The following is a 17,832-nucleotide window of genomic DNA, read 5'->3' on the forward strand; positions in this document are numbered from 1 at the left end:
AAAACGTCTTTATTTCTGCTGAAAAACACGTTTTGACAATTTCTGAGCACTGGGGTTAAGGGCTGACTCAGTGTGCTCTTCTGAGCCAGGCAGTTACACTGCGAATCTAAGGGCTGAGAAAAAGCGTTTATTTCGGGCTGAAAAACACGTTTTGAAAACTGTGCTGTTCCTGCCCTATAAGTTACATGGTGGTGACCAAAGTTGCCAAAACGTCTTTATTTCTGCTGAAAAACACGTTTTGACAATTTCTGAGCACTGGGGTTAAGGGCTGACTCAATGTGCTGTTCTGAGCCAGGCAGTTACACTGCGAATCTAAGGGATGAGAAAAAGCGTTTATTTCGGGCTGAAAAACACGTTTTGAAAACTGTGTTGTTCCTGCCCTATAAGTTACATGGGGGTTACTAAAGTTGCCAAAACATGTTTATTTCTGCTGAAAAACACGTTTTGACAATTTCTGTACACTGGGGTTAAGTGCTGACTCAATGTGCTCTTCTGAGCCAGGCAGTTACACAGCGATTCTAAGGGCTGACAAAACGCGTTTATTTCGGGCTGAAAAACACGTTTTGAAAACTGTGTTGTTCCTGCCCTATAAGTTACATGGTGGTGACCAAAGTTGCCAAAACATGTTTATTTCTGCTGAAAAACACGTTTTGACAATTTCTGAGCACTGGGGTTAAGGGCTGACTCAGTGTGCTCTTCTAAAGCCAGGCAGTTACACTGCGAATCTAAGGGCTGAGAAAAAGCGTTTATTTCGGGCTGAAAAACACGTTTTGAAAACTGTGTTGTTCCTACCCTATAAGTTACATGGGGGTTACCAAAGTTGCCAAAACATGTTTATTTCTGCTGAAAAACACGTTTTGACAATTTCTGTACACTGGGGTTAAGGGCGGACTCAATGTGCTCTTCTGAGCCAGGCAGTTACACAGCGATTCTAAGGGCTGACAAAACGCGTTTATTTCGGGCTGAAAAACACGTTTTGAAAACTGTGCTGTTCCTGCCCTATAAGTTACATGGTGGTGACCAAAGTTGCCAAAACGTCTTTATTTCTGCTGAAAAACACGTTTTGACAATTTCTGAGCACTGGGGTTAAGGGCTGACTCAGTGTGCTCTTCTGAGCCAGGCAGTTACACTGCGAATCTAAGGGCTGAGAAAAAGCGTTTATTTCGGGCTGAAAAACACGTTTTGAAAACTGTGCTGTTCCTGCCCTATAAGTTACATGGTGGTGACCAAAGTTGCCAAAACGTCTTTATTTCTGCTGAAAAACACGTTTTGACAATTTCTGAGCACTGGGGTTAAGGGCTGACTCAATGTGCTCTTCTGAGCCAGGCAGTTACACTGCGAATCTAAGGGATGAGAAAAAGCGTTTATTTCGGGCTGAAAAACACGTTTTGAAAACTGTGTTGTTCCTGCCCTATAAGTTACATGGGGGTTACTAAAGTTGCCAAAACATGTTTATTTCTGCTGAAAAACACGTTTTGACAATTTCTGTACACTGGGGTTAAGGGCGGACTCAATGTGCTCTTCTGAGCCAGGCAGTTACACAGCGATTCTAAGGGCTGACAAAACGCGTTTATTTCGGGCTGAAAAACACGTTTTGAAAACTGTGCTGTTCCTGCCCTATAAGTTACATGGTGGTGACCAAAGTTGCCAAAACATGTTTATTTCTGCTGAAAAACACGTTTTGACAATTTCTGAGCACTGGGGTTAAGGGCTGACTCAGTGTGCTCTTCTGAGCCAGGCAGTTACACTGCGAATCTAAGGGCTGAGAAAAAGCGTTTATTTCGGGCTGAAAAACACGTTTTGAAAACTGTGTTGTTCCTACCCTATAAGTTACATGGGGGTTACCAAAGTTGCCAAAACATGTTTATTTCTGCTGAAAAACACGTTTTGACAATTTCTGTACACTGGGGTTAAGGGCTGACTCAATGTGCTCTTCTGAGCCAGGCAGTTACACAGCGATTCTAAGGGCTGACAAAACGCGTTTATTTCGGGCTGAAAAACACGTTTTGAAAACTGTGCTGTTCCTGCCCTATAAGTTACATGGTGGTGACCAGAGTTGCCAAAACGTCTTTATTTCTGCTGAAAAACACGTTTTGACAATTTCTGAGCACTGGGGTTAAGGGCTAACTCAATGTGCTCTTCTGAGCCAGGCAGTTACACAGCGATTCTAAAGGCTGACAAAACGCGTTTATTTCGGGCTGAAAAACACGTTTTGAAAACTGTGTTGTTCCTGCCCTATAAGTTACATGGTGGTGACCAAAGTTGCCAAAACATGTTTATTTCTGCTGAAAAACACGTTTTGACAATTTCTGAGCACTGGGGTTAAGGGCTGACTCAATGTGCTCTTCTGAGCCAGGCAGTTACACTGCGAATCTAAGGGATGAGAAAAAGCGTTTATTTCGGGCTGAAAAACACGTTTTGAAAACTGTGTTGTTCCTGCCCTATAAGTTACATGGGGGTTACCAAAGTTGCCAAAACATGTTTATTTCTGCTGAAAAACACGTTTTGACAATTTCTGTACACTGGGGTTAAGGGCTGACTCAGTGTGCTCTTCTGAGCCAGGCAGTTACACTGCGAATCTAAGGGCTGAGAAAAAGCGTTTATTTCGGGCTGAAAAACACGTTTTGAAAACTGTGTTGTTCCTACCCTATAAGTTACATGGGGGTTACCAAAGTTGCCAAAACATGTTTATTTCTGCTGAAAAACACGTTTTGACAATTTCTGTACACTGGGGTTAAGGGCTGACTCAATGTGCTCTTCTGAGCCAGGCAGTTACACAGCGATTCTAAGGGCTGACAAAACGCGTTTATTTCGGGCTGAAAAACACGTTTTGAAAACTGTGCTATTCCTGCCCTATAAGTTACATGGTGGTGACCAGAGTTGCCAAAACGTCTTTATTTCTGCTGAAAAACACGTTTTGACAATTTCTGAGCACTGGGGTTAAGGGCTAACTCAATGTGCTCTTCTGAGCCAGGCAGTTACACGGCGATTCTAAAGGCTGACAAAACGCGTTTATTTCGGGCTGAAAAACACGTTTTGAAAACTGTGTTGTTCCTGCCCTATAAGTTACATGGTGGTGACCAAAGTTGCCAAAACATGTTTATTTCTGCTGAAAAACACGTTTTGACAATTTCTGAGCACTGGGGTTAAGGGCTGACTCAATGTGCTCTTCTGAGCCAGGCAGTTACACAGCGATTCTAAGGGCTGACAAAACGCGTTTATTTCGGGCTGAAAAACACGTTTTGAAAACTGTGTTGTTCCTGCCCTATAAGTTACATGGTGGTGACCAAAGTTGCCAAAAAGTCTTTATTTCTGCTGAAAAACACGTTTTGACAATTTCTGAGCACTGGGGTTAAGGGCTGACTCAATGTGCTCTTCTGAGCCAGGCAGTTACACTGCGAATCTAAGGGCTGAGAAAAAGCGTTTATTTCGGGCTGAAAAACACGTTTTGAAAACTGTGTTGTTCCTGCCCTATAAGTTACACGGGGGTTACCAAAGTTGCCAAAACATGTTTATTTCTGCTGAAAAACACGTTTTGACAATTTCTGAGCACTGGGGTTAAGGGCTGACTCAATGTGCTCTTCTGAGCCAGGCAGTTACACTGCGAATCTAAGGGCTGAGAAAAAGCGTTTATTTCGGGCTGAAAAACACGTTTTGAAAACTGTGTTGTTCCTACCCTATAAGTTACATGGGGGTTACCAAAGTTGCCAAAACATGTTTATTTCTGCTGAAAAACACGTTTTGACAATTTCTGTACACTGGGGTTAAGGGCTGACTCAATGTGCTCTTCTGAGCCAGGCAGTTACACAGCGATTCTAAGGGCTGACAAAACGCGTTTATTTCGGGCCGAAAAACACGTTTTGAAAACTGTGTTGTTCCTGCCCTATAAGTTACATGGGGGTTACCAAAGTTGCCAAAACATGTTTATTTCTGCTGAAAAACACGTTTTGACAATTTCTGTACACTGGGGTTAAGGGCTGACTCAATGTGCTCTTCTGAGCCAGGCAGTTACACTGCGATTCTAAGGGCTGACAAAACGCGTTTATTTCGGGCTGAAAAACACGTTTTGAAAACTGTGCTGTTCCTGCCCTATAAGTTACATGGTGGTGACCAAAGTTGCCAAAACGTCTTTATTTCTGCTGAAAAACACGTTTTGACAATTTCTGAGCACTGGGGTTAAGGGCTGACTCAATGTGCTCTTCTGAGCCAGGCAGTTACACTGCGAATCTAAGGGCTGAGAAAAAGCGTTTATTTCGGGCTGAAAAACACGTTTTGAAAACTGTGTTGTTCCTACCCTATAAGTTACATGGGGGTTACCAAAGTTGCCAAAACATGTTAATTTCTGCTGAAAAACACGTTTTGACAATTTCTGTACACTGGGGTTAAGGGCTGACTCAATGTGCTCTTCTGAGCCAGGCAGTTACACAGCGATTCTAAGGGCTGACAAAACGCGTTTATTTCGGGCTGAAAAACACGTTTTGAAAACTGTGTTGTTCCTGCCCTAAAAGTTACATGGTGGTTACCAAAGTTGCCAAAACGTGTTTATTTCTGCTGAAAAACACGATTTGACAATTTCTGCACACTGGGGTTAAGGGCTGACTCAATGTGCTCTTCTGAGCCAGGCAGTTACACTGCGAATCTAAGGGCTGAGAAAAAGCGTTTATTTCGGGCTGAAAAACACGTTTTGAAAACTGTGCTGTTCCTGCCCTATAAGTTACATGGTGGTGACCAAAGTTGCCAAAACGTCTTTATTTCTGCTGAAAAACACGTTTTGACAATTTCTGAGCACTGGGGTTAAGGGCTGACTCAATGTGCTCTTCTGAGCCAGGCAGTTACACTGCGAATCTAAGGGATGAGAAAAAGCGTTTATTTCGGGCTGAAAAACACGTTTTGAAAACTGTGTTGTTCCTGCCCTATAAGTTACATGGTGGTGACCAAAGTTGCCAAAACATGTTTATTTCTGCTGAAAAACACGTTTTGACAATTTCTGAGCACTGGGGTTAAGGGCTGACTCAATGTGCTCTTCTGAGCCAGGCAGTTACACAGCGATTCTAAGGGCTGACAAAACGCGTTTATTTCGGGCTGAAAAACACGTTTTGAAAACTGTGCTGTTCCTGCCCTATAAGTTACATGGTGGTGACCAAAGTTGCCAAAAAGTCTTTATTTCTGCTGAAAAACACGTTTTGACAATTTCTGAGCACTGGGGTTAAGGGCTGACTCAATGTGCTCTTCTGAGCCAGGCAGTTACACTGCGAATCTAAGGGATGAGAAAAAGCGTTTATTTCGGGCTGAAAAACACGTTTTGAAAACTGTGTTGTTCCTGCCCTATAAGTTACATGGGGGTTACTAAAGTTGCCAAAACATGTTTATTTCTGCTGAAAAACACGTTTTGACAATTTCTGAGCACTGGGGTTAAGGGCTGACTCAGTGTGCTCTTCTGAGCCAGGCAGTTACACTGCGAATCTAAGGGCTGAGAAAAAGCGTTTATTTCGGGCTGAAAAACACGTTTTGAAAACTGTGTTGTTCCTACCCTATAAGTTACATGGGGGTTACCAAAGTTGCCAAAACATGTTTATTTCTGCTGAAAAACACGTTTTGACAATTTCTGTACACTGGGGTTAAGGGCTGACTCAATGTGCTCTTCTGAGCCAGGCAGTTACACAGCGATTCTAAGGGCTGACAAAACGCGTTTATTTCGGGCTGAAAAACACGTTTTGAAAACTGTGCTGTTCCTGCCCTATAAGTTACATGGTGGTGACCAGAGTTGCCAAAACGTCTTTATTTCTGCTGAAAAACACGTTTTGACAATTTCTGAGCACTGGGGTTAAGGGCTAACTCAATGTGCTCTTCTGAGCCAGGCAGTTACACAGCGATTCTAAAGGCTGACAAAACGCGTTTATTTCGGGCTGAAAAACACGTTTTGAAAACTGTGTTGTTCCTGCCCTATAAGTTACATGGTGGTGACCAAAGTTGCCAAAACATGTTTATTTCTGCTGAAAAACACGTTTTGACAATTTCTGAGCACTGGGGTTAAGGGCTGACTCAATGTGCTCTTCTGAGCCAGGCAGTTACACTGCGAATCTAAGGGATGAGAAAAAGCGTTTATTTCGGGCTGAAAAACACGTTTTGAAAACTGTGTTGTTCCTGCCCTATAAGTTACATGGGGGTTACCAAAGTTGCCAAAACATGTTTATTTCTGCTGAAAAACACGTTTTGACAATTTCTGTACACTGGGGTTAAGGGCTGACTCAGTGTGCTCTTCTGAGCCAGGCAGTTACACTGCGAATCTAAGGGCTGAGAAAAAGCGTTTATTTCGGGCTGAAAAACACGTTTTGAAAACTGTGTTGTTCCTACCCTATAAGTTACATGGGGGTTACCAAAGTTGCCAAAACATGTTTATTTCTGCTGAAAAACACGTTTTGACAATTTCTGTACACTGGGGTTAAGGGCTGACTCAATGTGCTCTTCTGAGCCAGGCAGTTACACAGCGATTCTAAGGGCTGACAAAACGCGTTTATTTCGGGCTGAAAAACACGTTTTGAAAACTGTGCTATTCCTGCCCTATAAGTTACATGGTGGTGACCAGAGTTGCCAAAACGTCTTTATTTCTGCTGAAAAACACGTTTTGACAATTTCTGAGCACTGGGGTTAAGGGCTAACTCAATGTGCTCTTCTGAGCCAGGCAGTTACACGGCGATTCTAAAGGCTGACAAAACGCGTTTATTTCGGGCTGAAAAACACGTTTTGAAAACTGTGTTGTTCCTGCCCTATAAGTTACATGGTGGTGACCAAAGTTGCCAAAACATGTTTATTTCTGCTGAAAAACACGTTTTGACAATTTCTGAGCACTGGGGTTAAGGGCTGACTCAATGTGCTCTTCTGAGCCAGGCAGTTACACAGCGATTCTAAGGGCTGACAAAACGCGTTTATTTCGGGCTGAAAAACACGTTTTGAAAACTGTGCTGTTCCTGCCCTATAAGTTACATGGTGGTGACCAAAGTTGCCAAAAAGTCTTTATTTCTGCTGAAAAACACGTTTTGACAATTTCTGAGCACTGGGGTTAAGGGCTGACTCAATGTGCTCTTCTGAGCCAGGCAGTTACACTGCGAATCTAAGGGCTGAGAAAAAGCGTTTATTTCGGGCTGAAAAACACGTTTTGAAAACTGTGTTGTTCCTGCCCTATAAGTTACACGGGGGTTACCAAAGTTGCCAAAACATGTTTATTTCTGCTGAAAAACACGTTTTGACAATTTCTGAGCACTGGGGTTAAGGGCTGACTCAATGTGCTCTTCTGAGCCAGGCAGTTACACTGCGAATCTAAGGGCTGAGAAAAAGCGTTTATTTCGGGCTGAAAAACACGTTTTGAAAACTGTGTTGTTCCTACCCTATAAGTTACATGGGGGTTACCAAAGTTGCCAAAACATGTTTATTTCTGCTGAAAAACACGTTTTGACAATTTCTGTACACTGGGGTTAAGGGCTGACTCAATGTGCTCTTCTGAGCCAGGCAGTTACACAGCGATTCTAAGGGCTGACAAAACGCGTTTATTTCGGGCCGAAAAACACGTTTTGAAAACTGTGTTGTTCCTGCCCTATAAGTTACATGGGGGTTACCAAAGTTGCCAAAACATGTTTATTTCTGCTGAAAAACACGTTTTGACAATTTCTGTACACTGGGGTTAAGGGCTGACTCAATGTGCTCTTCTGAGCCAGGCAGTTACACTGCGATTCTAAGGGCTGACAAAACGCGTTTATTTCGGGCTGAAAAACACGTTTTGAAAACTGTGCTGTTCCTGCCCTATAAGTTACATGGTGGTGACCAAAGTTGCCAAAACGTCTTTATTTCTGCTGAAAAACACGTTTTGACAATTTCTGAGCACTGGGGTTAAGGGCTGACTCAATGTGCTCTTCTGAGCCAGGCAGTTACACTGCGAATCTAAGGGCTGAGAAAAAGCGTTTATTTCGGGCTGAAAAACACGTTTTGAAAACTGTGTTGTTCCTACCCTATAAGTTACATGGGGGTTACCAAAGTTGCCAAAACATGTTAATTTCTGCTGAAAAACACGTTTTGACAATTTCTGTACACTGGGGTTAAGGGCTGACTCAATGTGCTCTTCTGAGCCAGGCAGTTACACAGCGATTCTAAGGGCTGACAAAACGCGTTTATTTCGGGCTGAAAAACACGTTTTGAAAACTGTGTTGTTCCTGCCCTAAAAGTTACATGGTGGTTACCAAAGTTGCCAAAACGTGTTTATTTCTGCTGAAAAACACGATTTGACAATTTCTGCACACTGGGGTTAAGGGCTGACTCAATGTGCTCTTCTGAGCCAGGCAGTTACACTGCGAATCTAAGGGCTGAGAAAAAGCGTTTATTTCGGGCTGAAAAACACGTTTTGAAAACTGTGCTGTTCCTGCCCTATAAGTTACATGGTGGTGACCAAAGTTGCCAAAACGTCTTTATTTCTGCTGAAAAACACGTTTTGACAATTTCTGAGCACTGGGGTTAAGGGCTGACTCAATGTGCTCTTCTGAGCCAGGCAGTTACACTGCGAATCTAAGGGATGAGAAAAAGCGTTTATTTCGGGCTGAAAAACACGTTTTGAAAACTGTGTTGTTCCTGCCCTATAAGTTACATGGTGGTGACCAAAGTTGCCAAAACATGTTTATTTCTGCTGAAAAACACGTTTTGACAATTTCTGAGCACTGGGGTTAAGGGCTGACTCAATGTGCTCTTCTGAGCCAGGCAGTTACACAGCGATTCTAAGGGCTGACAAAACGCGTTTATTTCGGGCTGAAAAACACGTTTTGAAAACTGTGCTGTTCCTGCCCTATAAGTTACATGGTGGTGACCAAAGTTGCCAAAAAGTCTTTATTTCTGCTGAAAAACACGTTTTGACAATTTCTGAGCACTGGGGTTAAGGGCTGACTCAATGTGCTCTTCTGAGCCAGGCAGTTACACTGCGAATCTAAGGGCTGAGAAAAAGCGTTTATTTCGGGCTGAAAAACACGTTTTGAAAACTGTGTTGTTCCTGCCCTATAAGTTACACGGGGGTTACCAAAGTTGCCAAAACATGTTTATTTCTGCTGAAAAACACGTTTTGACAATTTCTGAGCACTGGGGTTAAGGGCTGACTCAATGTGCTCTTCTGAGCCAGGCAGTTACACTGCGAATCTAAGGGCTGAGAAAAAGCGTTTATTTCGGGCTGAAAAACACGTTTTGAAAACTGTGTTGTTCCTACCCTATAAGTTACATGGGGGTTACCAAAGTTGCCAAAACATGTTTATTTCTGCTGAAAAACACGTTTTGACAATTTCTGTACACTGGGGTTAAGGGCTGACTCAATGTGCTCTTCTGAGCCAGGCAGTTACACAGCGATTCTAAGGGCTGACAAAACGCGTTTATTTCGGGCCGAAAAACACGTTTTGAAAACTGTGTTGTTCCTGCCCTATAAGTTACATGGGGGTTACCAAAGTTGCCAAAACATGTTTATTTCTGCTGAAAAACACGTTTTGACAATTTCTGTACACTGGGGTTAAGGGCTGACTCAATGTGCTCTTCTGAGCCAGGCAGTTACACTGCGATTCTAAGGGCTGACAAAACGCGTTTATTTCGGGCTGAAAAACACGTTTTGAAAACTGTGCTGTTCCTGCCCTATAAGTTACATGGTGGTGACCAAAGTTGCCAAAACGTCTTTATTTCTGCTGAAAAACACGTTTTGACAATTTCTGAGCACTGGGGTTAAGGGCTGACTCAATGTGCTCTTCTGAGCCAGGCAGTTACACTGCGAATCTAAGGGCTGAGAAAAAGCGTTTATTTCGGGCTGAAAAACACGTTTTGAAAACTGTGTTGTTCCTACCCTATAAGTTACATGGGGGTTACCAAAGTTGCCAAAACATGTTAATTTCTGCTGAAAAACACGTTTTGACAATTTCTGTACACTGGGGTTAAGGGCTGACTCAATGTGCTCTTCTGAGCCAGGCAGTTACACAGCGATTCTAAGGGCTGACAAAACGCGTTTATTTCGGGCTGAAAAAGACGTTTTGAAAACTGTGTTGTTCCTGCCCTAAAAGTTACATGGTGGTTACCAAAGTTGCCAAAACGTGTTTATTTCTGCTGAAAAACACGATTTGACAATTTCTGCACACTGGGGTTAAGGGCTGACTCAATGTGCTCTTCTGAGCCAGGCAGTTACACTGCGAATCTAAGGGCAGAGAAAAAGCGTTTATTTCGGGCTGAAAAACACGTTTTGAAAACTGTGCTGTTCCTGCCCTATAAGTTACATGGTGGTGACCAAAGTTGCCAAAACATGTTTATTTCTGCTGAAAAACACGTTTTGACAATTTCTGAGCACTGGGGTTAAGGGCTGACTCAGTGTGCTCTTCTGAGCCAGGCAGTTACACTGCGAATCTAAGGGCTGAGAAAAAGCGTTTATTTCGGGCTGAAAAACACGTTTTGAAAACTGTGTTGTTCCTACCCTATAAGTTACATGGGGGTTAGCAAAGTTGCCAAAACATGTTTATTTCTGCTGAAAAACACGTTTTGACAATTTCTGTACACTGGGGTTAAGGGCTGACTCAATGTGCTCTTCTGAGCCAGGCAGTTACACAGCGATTCTAAGGGCTGACAAAACGCGTTTATTTCGGGCTGAAAAGCACGTTTTGAAAACTGTGTTGTTCCTGCCCTAAAAGTTACATGGTGGTTACCAAAGTTGCCAAAACGTGTTTATTTCTGCTGAAAAACACGATTTGACAATTTCTGCACACTGGGGTTAAGGGCTGACTCAATGTGCTCTTCTGAGCCAGGCAGTTACACTGCGAATCTAAGGGCTGAGAAAAAGCGTTTATTTCGGGCTGAAAAACACGTTTTGAAAACTGTGCTGTTCCTGCCCTATAAGTTACATGGTGGTGACCAAAGTTGCCAAAACGTCTTTATTTCTGCTGAAAAACACGTTTTGACAATTTCTGAGCACTGGGGTTAAGGGCTGACTCAATGTGCTCTTCTGAGCCAGGCAGTTACACTGCGAATCTAAGGGATGAGAAAAAGCGTTTATTTCGGGCTGAAAAACACGTTTTGAAAACTGTGTTGTTCCTGCCCTATAAGTTACATGGGGGTTACCAAAGTTGCCAAAACATGTTTATTTCTGCTGAAAAACACGTTTTGACAATTTCTGTACACTGGGGTTAAGGGCTGACTCAATGTGCTCTTCTGAGCCAGGCAGTTACACTGCGAATCTAAGGGCTGAGAAAAAGCGTTTATTTCGGGCTGAAAAACACGTTTTGAAAACTGTGCTGTTCCTGCCCTATAAGTTACATGGGGGTTACCAAAGTTGCCAAAACATGTTTATTTCTGCTGAAAAACACGTTTTGACAATTTCTGTACACTGGGGTTAAGGGCTGACTCAATGTGCTCTTCTGAGCCAGGCAGTTACACAGCGATTCTAAGGGCTGACAAAACGCGTTTATTTCGGGCTGAAAAACACGTTTTGAAAACTGTGCTGTTCCTGCCCTATAAGTTACATGGTGGTGACCAGAGTTGCCAAAACGTCTTTATTTCTGCTGAAAAACACGTTTTGACAATTTCTGAGCACTGGGGTTAAGGGCTGACTCAATGTGCTCTTCTGAGCCAGGCAGTTACACAGCGATTCTAAAGGCTGACAAAACGCGTTTATTTCGGGCTGAAAAACACGTTTTGAAAACTGTGTTGTTCCTGCCCTATAAGTTACATGGTGGTGACCAAAGTTGCCAAAACATGTTTATTTCTGCTGAAAAACACGTTTTGACAATTTCTGAGCACTGGGGTTAAGGGCTGACTCAATGTGCTCTTCTGAGCCAGGCAGTTACACTGCGAATCTAAGGGCTGAGAAAAAGCGTTTATTTCGGGCTGAAAAACACGTTTTGAAAACTGTGTTGTTCCTGCCCTATAAGTTACATGGGGGTTACCAAAGTTGCCAAAACATGTTTATTTCTGCTGAAAAACACGTTTTGACAATTTCTGTACACTGGGGTTAAGGGCTGACTCAATGTGCTCTTCTGAGCCAGGCAGTTACACAGCGATTCTAAGGGCTGACAAAACGCGTTTATTTCGGGCTGAAAAACACGTTTTGAAAACTGTGCTGTTCCTGCCCTATAAGTTACATGGTGGTGACCAAAGTTGCCAAAACGTGTTTATTTCTGCTGAAAAACACGTTTTGACAATTTCTGAGCACTGGGGTTAAGGGCTGACTCAGTGTGCTCTTCTGAGCCAGGCAGTTACATTGCGAATCTAAGGGCTGAGAAAAAGCGTTTATTTCGGGCTGAAAAACACGTTTTGAAAACTGTGTTGTTCCTGCCCTATAAGTTACATGGGGGTTAACAAAGTTGCCAAAACATGTTTATTTCTGCTGAAAAACACGTTTTGACAATTTCTGTACACTGGGGTTAAGGGCTGACTCAATGTGCTCTTCTGAGCCAGGCAGTTACACAGCGATTCTAAGGGCTGACAAAACGCGTTTATTTCGGGCTGAAAAACACGTTTTGAAAACTGTGTTGTTCCTGCCCTATAAGTTACATGGTGGTGACCAAAGTTGCCAAAACGTCTTTATTTCTGCTGAAAAACACGTTTTGACAATTTCTGAGCACTGGGGTTAAGGGCTGACTCAATGTGCTCTTCTGAGCCAGGCAGTTACACTGCGAATCTAAGGGCTGAGAAAAAGCGTTTATTTTGGGCTGAAAAACACGTTTTGAAAACTGTGTTGTTCCTACCCTATAAGTTACATGGGGGTTACCAAAGTTGCCAAAACATGTTTATTTCTGCTGAAAAACACGTTTTGACAATTTCTGTACACTGGGGTTAAGGGCTGACTCAATGTGCTCTTCTGAGCCAGGCAGTTACACAGCGATTCTAAGGGCTGACAAAACGCGTTTATTTCGGGCTGAAAAACACGTTTTGAAAACTGTGTTGTTCCTGCCCTAAAAGTTACATGGTGGTTACCAAAGTTGCCAAAACGTGTTTATTTCTGCTGAAAAACACGATTTGACAATTTCTGCACACTGGGGTTAAGGGCTGACTCAATGTGCTCTTCTGAGCCAGGCAGTTACACTGCGAATCTAAGGGCTGAGAAAAAGCGTTTATTTCGGGCTGAAAAACACGTTTTGAAAACTGTGTTGTTCCTGCCCTATAAGTTACATGGTGGTGACCAAAGTTGCCAAAACGTCTTTATTTCTGCTGAAAAACACGTTTTGACAATTTCTGAGCACTGGGGTTAAGGGCTGACTCAATGTGCTCTTCTGAGCCAGGCAGTTACACTGCGAATCTAAGGGCTGAGAAAAAGCGTTTATTTCGGGCTGAAAAACACGTTTTGAAAACTGTGTTGTTCCTACCCTATAAGTTACATGGGGGTTACCAAAGTTGCCAAAACATGTTTATTTCAGCTGAAAAACACGTTTTGACAATTTCTGTACACTGGGGTTAAGGGCTGACTCAATGTGCTCTTCTGAGCCAGGCAGTTACACAGCGATTCTAAGGGCTGACAAAACGCGTTTATTTCGGGCCGAAAAACACGTTTTGAAAACTGTGTTGTTCCTGCCCTATAAGTTACATGGGGGTTACCAAAGTTGCCAAAACATGTTTATTTCTGCTGAAAAACACGTTTTGACAATTTCTGTACACTGGGGTTAAGGGCTGACTCAATGTGCTCTTCTGAGCCAGGCAGTTACACTGCGATTCTAAGGGCTGACAAAACGCGTTTATTTCGGGCTGAAAAACACGTTTTGAAAACTGTGCTGTTCCTGCCCTATAAGTTACATGGTGGTGACCAAAGTTGCCAAAACGTCTTTATTTCTGCTGAAAAACACGTTTTGACAATTTCTGAGCACTGGGGTTAAAGGCTGACTCAATGTGCTCTTCTGAGCCAGGCAGTTACACTGCGAATCTAAGGGCTGAGAAAAAGCGTTTATTTCGGGCTGAAAAACACGTTTTGAAAACTGTGTTGTTCCTACCTTATAAGTTACATGGGGGTTACCAAAGTTGCCAAAACATGTTAATTTCTGCTGAAAAACACGTTTTGACAATTTCTGTACACTGGGGTTAAGGGCTGACTCAATGTGCTCTTCTGAGCCAGGCAGTTACACAGCGATTCTAAGGGCTGACAAAACGCGTTTATTTCGGGCTGAAAAACACGTTTTGAAAACTGTGTTGTTCCTGCCCTATAAGTTACATGGTGGTGACCAAAGTTGCCAAAACATGTTTATTTCTGCTGAAAAACACGTTTTGACAATTTCTGAGCACTGGGGTTAAGGGCTGACTCAGTGTGCTCTTCTGAGCCAGGCAGTTACACTGCGAATCTAAGGGCTGAGAAAAAGCGTTTATTTCGGGCTGAAAAACACGTTTTGAAAACTGTGTTGTTCCTGCCCTATAAGTTACATGGGGGTTACCAAAGTTGCCAAAACATGTTTATTTCTGCTGAAAAACACGTTTTGACAATTTCTGTACACTGGGGTTAAGGGCTGACTCAATGTGCTCTTCTGAGCCAGGCAGTTACACAGCGATTCTAAGGGCTGACAAAACGCGTTTATTTCGGGCTGAAAAACACGTTTTGAAAACTGTGCTGTTCCTGCCCTATAAGTTACATGGTGGTGACCAAAGTTGCCAAAACGTGTTTATTTCTGCTGAAAAACACGTTTTGACAATTTCTGAGCACTGGGGTTAAGGGCTGACTCAGTGTGCTCTTCTGAGCCAGGCAGTTACATTGCGAATCTAAGGGCTGAGAAAAAGCGTTTATTTCGGGCTGAAAAACACGTTTTGAAAACTGTGTTGTTCCTGCCCTATAAGTTACATGGGGGTTAACAAAGTTGCCAAAACATGTTTATTTCTGCTGAAAAACACGTTTTGACAATTTCTGTACACTGGGGTTAAGGGCTGACTCAATGTGCTCTTCTGAGCCAGGCAGTTACACAGCGATTCTAAGGGCTGACAAAACGCGTTTATTTCGGGCTGAAAAACACGTTTTGAAAACTGTGTTGTTCCTGCCCTATAAGTTACATGGTGGTGACCAAAGTTGCCAAAACGTCTTTATTTCTGCTGAAAAACACGTTTTGACAATTTCTGAGCACTGGGGTTAAGGGCTGACTCAATGTGCTCTTCTGAGCCAGGCAGTTACACTGCGAATCTAAGGGCTGAGAAAAAGCGTTTATTTTGGGCTGAAAAACACGTTTTGAAAACTGTGTTGTTCCTACCCTATAAGTTACATGGGGGTTACCAAAGTTGCCAAAACATGTTTATTTCTGCTGAAAAACACGTTTTGACAATTTCTGTACACTGGGGTTAAGGGCTGACTCAATGTGCTCTTCTGAGCCAGGCAGTTACACAGCGATTCTAAGGGCTGACAAAACGCGTTTATTTCGGGCTGAAAAACACGTTTTGAAAACTGTGTTGTTCCTGCCCTAAAAGTTACATGGTGGTTACCAAAGTTGCCAAAACGTGTTTATTTCTGCTGAAAAACACGATTTGACAATTTCTGCACACTGGGGTTAAGGGCTGACTCAATGTGCTCTTCTGAGCCAGGCAGTTACACTGCGAATCTAAGGGCTGAGAAAAAGCGTTTATTTCGGGCTGAAAAACACGTTTTGAAAACTGTGCTGTTCCTGCCCTATAAGTTACATGGTGGTGACCAAAGTTGCCAAAATGTCTTTATTTCTGCTGAAAAACACGTTTTGACAATTTCTGAGCACTGGGGTTAAGGGCTGACACAATGTGCTCTTCTGAGCCAGGCAGTTACACTGCGAATCTAAGGGATGAGAAAAAGCGTTTATTTCGGGCTGAAAAACACGTTTTGAAAACTGTGTTGTTCCTGCCCTATAAGTTACATGGGGGTTACCAAAGTTGCCAAAACATGTTTATTTCTGCTGAAAAACACGTTTTGACAATTTCTGTACACTGGGGTTAAGGGCTGACTCAATGTGCTCTTCTGAGCCAGGCAGTTACACTGCGAATCTAAGGGCTGAGAAAAAGCGTTTATTTCGGGCTGAAAAACACGTTTTGAAAACTGTGCTGTTCCTGCCCTGTAAGTTACATGGTGGTGACCAAAGTTGCCAAAACGTGTTTATTTCTGCTGAAAAACACATTTTGACAATTTCTGTACACTGGGGTTAAGTGCTGACACAATGTGCTCTTCTGAGCCAGGCAGTTACACTGCGAATCTAAGGGATGAGAAAAAGCGTTTATTTCGGGCTGAAAAACACGTTTTGAAAACTGTGTTGTTCCTGCCCTATAAGTTACATGGTGGTGACCAAAGTTGCCAAAACATGTTTATTTCTGCTGAAAAACACGTTTTGACAATTTCTGAGCACTGGGGTTAAGGGCTGACTCAGTGTGCTCTTCTGAGCCAGGCAGTTACATTGCGAATCTAAGGGCTGAGAAAAAGCGTTTATTCGGGCTGAAAAACACGTTTTGAAAACTGTGTTGTTCCTGCCCTATAAGTTACATGGGGGTTAACAAAGTTGCCAAAACATGTTTATTTCTGCTGAAAAACACGTTTTGACAATTTCTGTACACTGGGGTTAAGGGCTGACTCAATGTGCTCTTCTGAGCAGGGCAGTTACACAGCGATTCTAAGGGCTGACAAAACGCGTTTATTTCGGGCTGAAAAACACGTTTTGAAAACTGTGTTGTTCCTGCCCTATAAGTTACATGGTGGTGACCAAAGTTGCCAAAACGTCTTTATTTGTGCTGAAAAACACGTTTTGACAATTTCTGAGCACTGGGGTTAAGGGCTGACTCAATGTGCTCTTCTGAGCCAGGCAGTTACACTGCGAATCTAAGGGCTGAGAAAAAGCGTTTATTTCGGGCTGAAAAACACGTTTTGAAAACTGTGTTGTTCCTACCCTATAAGTTACATGGGGGTTACCAAAGTTGCCAAAACATGTTTATTTCTGCTGAAAAACACGTTTTGACAATTTCTGTACACTGGGGTTAAGGGCTGACTCAATGTGCTCTTCTGAGCCAGGCAGTTACACAGCGATTCTAAGGGCTGACAAAACGCGTTTATTTCGGGCTGAAAAACACGTTTTGAAAACTGTGTTGTTCCTGCCCTAAAAGTTACATGGTGGTTACCAAAGTTGCCAAAACGTGTTTATTTCTGCTGAAAAACACGATTTGACAATTTCTGCACACTGGGGTTAAGGGCTGACTCAATGTGCTCTTCTGAGCCAGGCAGTTACACTGCGAATCTAAGGGATGAGAAAAAGCGTTTATTTCGGGCTGAAAAACACGTTTTGAAAACTGTGTTGTTCCTGCCCTATAAGTTACATGGGGGTTACCAAAGTTGCCAAAACATGTTTATTTCTGCTGAAAAACACGTTTTGACAATTTCTGTACACTGGGGTTAAGGGCTGACTCAATGTGCTCTTCTGAGCCAGGCAGTTACACTGCGAATCTAAGGGCTGAGAAAAAGCGTTTATTTCGGGCTGAAAAACACGTTTTGAAAACTGTGCTGTTCCTGCCCTGTAAGTTACATGGTGGTGACCAAAGTTGCCAAAACGTGTTTATTTCTGCTGAAAAACACATTTTGACAATTTCTGTACACTGGGGTTAAGTGCTGACTCAATGTGCTCTTCTGAGCCAGGCAGTTACACAGCGATTCTAAGGGCTGACAAAACGCGTTTATTTCGGGCTGAAAAACACGTTTTGAAAACTGTGTTGTTCCTGCCCTATAAGTTACATGGTGGTGACCAAAGTTGCCAAAACATGTTTATTTCTGCTGAAAAACACGTTTTGACAATTTCTGAGCACTGGGGTTAAGGGCTGACTCAATGTGCTCTTCTGAGCCAGGCAGTTACACTGCGAATCTAAGGGCTG

Source organism: Atractosteus spatula, chromosome 8 (genome assembly GCF_055471065.1).
Source record: "Atractosteus spatula isolate fAtrSpa1 chromosome 8, fAtrSpa1.hap1, whole genome shotgun sequence".
Lineage (NCBI taxonomy): Eukaryota > Metazoa > Chordata > Actinopteri > Semionotiformes > Lepisosteidae > Atractosteus > Atractosteus spatula.